At 27.1% G+C, this 2729-nt stretch overlaps 1 long non-coding RNA gene across 1 annotated transcript; it reads left to right on the top strand.

The window, feature by feature from the left end:
- The first annotated feature begins 1300 nt into the window (after positions 1-1300).
- LOC124420062 lies at positions 1301-1853 on the top strand. Its single transcript, XR_006941004.1, has 2 exons — positions 1301-1496; positions 1719-1853. It is a non-coding gene; the product is annotated as an uncharacterized LOC124420062 (long non-coding RNA).
- Positions 1854-2729: the final 876 nt, after the last annotated feature.

Genomic DNA, 2729 nt, shown 5'->3' with positions numbered 1-2729 from the left:
TATCTATCTATCTATCTATCTATCTATCTATCTATCTATCTATCTATATATCTATCTATCTATCTATCTATCTATCTATCTATCTATCTATCTATCTATATATCTATAGATAGGTATAACGTGGATTAGTCTCGACTATAACCTTGATTAGTCTCGACTATAACCTTGATTAGTCTCGACTATAACCTTGATTAGTCTCGACTATAACCTTGATTAGTCTTGGCTATAATCTGGATTATCTCAGATATAGGTTGCACTATATTTTGGACTATAGACTTGACTATATTATGGACTACATTGCCAACTATAGCTAGGACTAAACCATGAACTGCCATCTTGACTAAAGACTTAACTATAATCTTTCAACTACATATTTTCTGTAGTCTTAACTTTAATTAAATGCTGAACAATAACATAAAATCGGAAGCATTAAATATGTGTTTTTTTAATGCTTAAGTGTCGATATTTTAGTTAATTGATATTTGTGAAAAAAATGACAGACTTTCGTTTAGGCTATTTTGTTGTTTTGTAATACATAACATTTAATGACCTAATATAATTAATTTACTTTTAACAATTACTTAACACTTAAACTTTCCAAATATCTATATAATTACACTTTATACTCAAGATCATTATTAATTTAAGTAAAATTGCATTTACAATTAATTTCCTACAGGGTTTGACTAATACTAGCATCGATAAAATACCATTGAAAAAATACATTAGGGAAAAAACATATTATGCCGAAATTATGCACTACTCTTTTTTTCCATCGGTTTACATCATGCATGCACAGTGATACGAGACGATAAAAATTTGCAAAATGAAACAGAAAACATGTCGAATGAAGACCATAAGGTTATAGAAGTGTTCTAATTGGTCTATTCACACTCTTAGTAACTATGGATATGGTTCTAGCCCATCACCAAGATATTTTCTTAGTTTTAAGAGGTGGAACTAATTGGTACGTTTTTTATTCAAATGGTACTTTTCTATAGTCCAATAGTACTTTTCTAAACTTTCCTTAGATATGGTAATAAATATAAACCCAATAGCAACTTTGTGGTACTTTTTCATTTTATATCGTACTTTTTGGCTAACTGTTAATCCAAATTGAATAGTAAAATTGTTTAAATAATACCACAGTACTCTACTGTAATATAGTTTCTTGTACGCGTTGTGTCGACAACGAAATCATCAATCAATATTTGATGAATAGTTTTTTTCTTATAATTTTTGTGTGTCTTTGTTGTTTATTTTAATTTGTATTTTTTTTTGTACGCAAAATAAAACGGTAAAAATAAATATGGAAATAAAGATAAAGTTTCTGAAGAAATTGAAAACCTTTAATTGTTTATTTTTGTTGCAAACAAACTAAAATGTTTATGTTGCAATAAATACCCAAGTAATGATGTGTTTTTGTTCAAATACAACTCAAACAAAAACAAGAAAATATAAACAAGTGATTGAGTGTAAATGAGTAAAATAATTGAGTGAGTTTTTCTTTACACATAAACACCAACAAAATGCAAACAAGAATTTGTTGTGTTTTGTTGTTTTTTTTTCTTTAATACAAATACCGGTCTCATACAAACAAAAACAACATGATTTTTATATAAAATTTATATTATACATATGCAACCGTTTGCCTGAGTGTGTCTGTTTGATTTTGTTGTGTTTGAAGTTTGTATTTGTATTTCATTTTTTTCTTTTAGTTTGAGATTTGTTTTTGGGGAGATAATCAACAACAAAAGCCAGACAATAAGAAAAAGATTTTAGTGTAACTTTAGCATGCTACATGACCAATTGTCTGTCTAATCAATCGATTTCAAATAAATTTATCATTTAAACAAAAAATACAAATACATTAAATAAATTGTTGAAAAAAGTAATAAAATTAACACGAAAAAACGAGTCTTTTCAATAAAAAACAAGTGTTTTGTGTGAAATTGTTTTTAATAAAATACAGAAAAAAAACATCCTTGCTAACCAAAAAAAAGAAAAGTAGAAAAAACCTCTATTGTTTGTAAACAGCTTCCTTTTTATTACAAGGAGCAAAAAAAAAACAATCAAGTGTTTGTGTAGAGTTTTTATTTTAGTGGAGAATTTCTCTTTATTTTGAAACGCAAATACGCCTGGTATCCTTGAAACTGATTCTCCCTATTAGAGATTCATGCGCAATTAACAGTCGAAAAAATATGTGAGTAAATTATATTGTGTTAAATTATAAAAGAAAATAAAATTATTGTTAAATTATGGTCCTTTTTGTAAGTGAAAATTATGTATGTGTTAAAAATGAAATTAAAACGCAAATGACAAGAAAATTTAAGGCAGAATAAATTAAAGGATCGTTTAATACAGCTGTTTGATTTACAGACGTACATCATATTTTTTATTTAAATTTTAAAGTAAAACAAATTTTCTAATTGGAAAATTTATTTTTTGGTAAAAGAAAAAATTTAAAAAATTTTCCTGTGAATCATGAGTTATTGGGCCGATTTTACAACATCCGTCCTTCCATACTAGACATGAAAGTGTTTAGTCTATAGTTTGATCTGTAGTCTGGTCTATAGTCTAGTCTAAAATACAGGCCATACTCTAGTCTAGTTTATAGTCTGGTCTATGGTATAGTCTATAGTCTAGTCTATAGTCTAGTCTATAGTCTAGTCTATAGTCTAGTCTATAGTCTAGTCTATAGTCTAGTCTATAGTCTAGTCTATAGTCTA

Source organism: Lucilia cuprina, chromosome 5 (genome assembly GCF_022045245.1).
Source record: "Lucilia cuprina isolate Lc7/37 chromosome 5, ASM2204524v1, whole genome shotgun sequence".
In the NCBI taxonomy this organism is placed as follows: domain Eukaryota; kingdom Metazoa; phylum Arthropoda; class Insecta; order Diptera; family Calliphoridae; genus Lucilia; species Lucilia cuprina.
The sequence above is the reverse complement of the archived record's forward strand: the minus strand, read 5'-3'. Positions and strand labels throughout refer to the sequence as shown.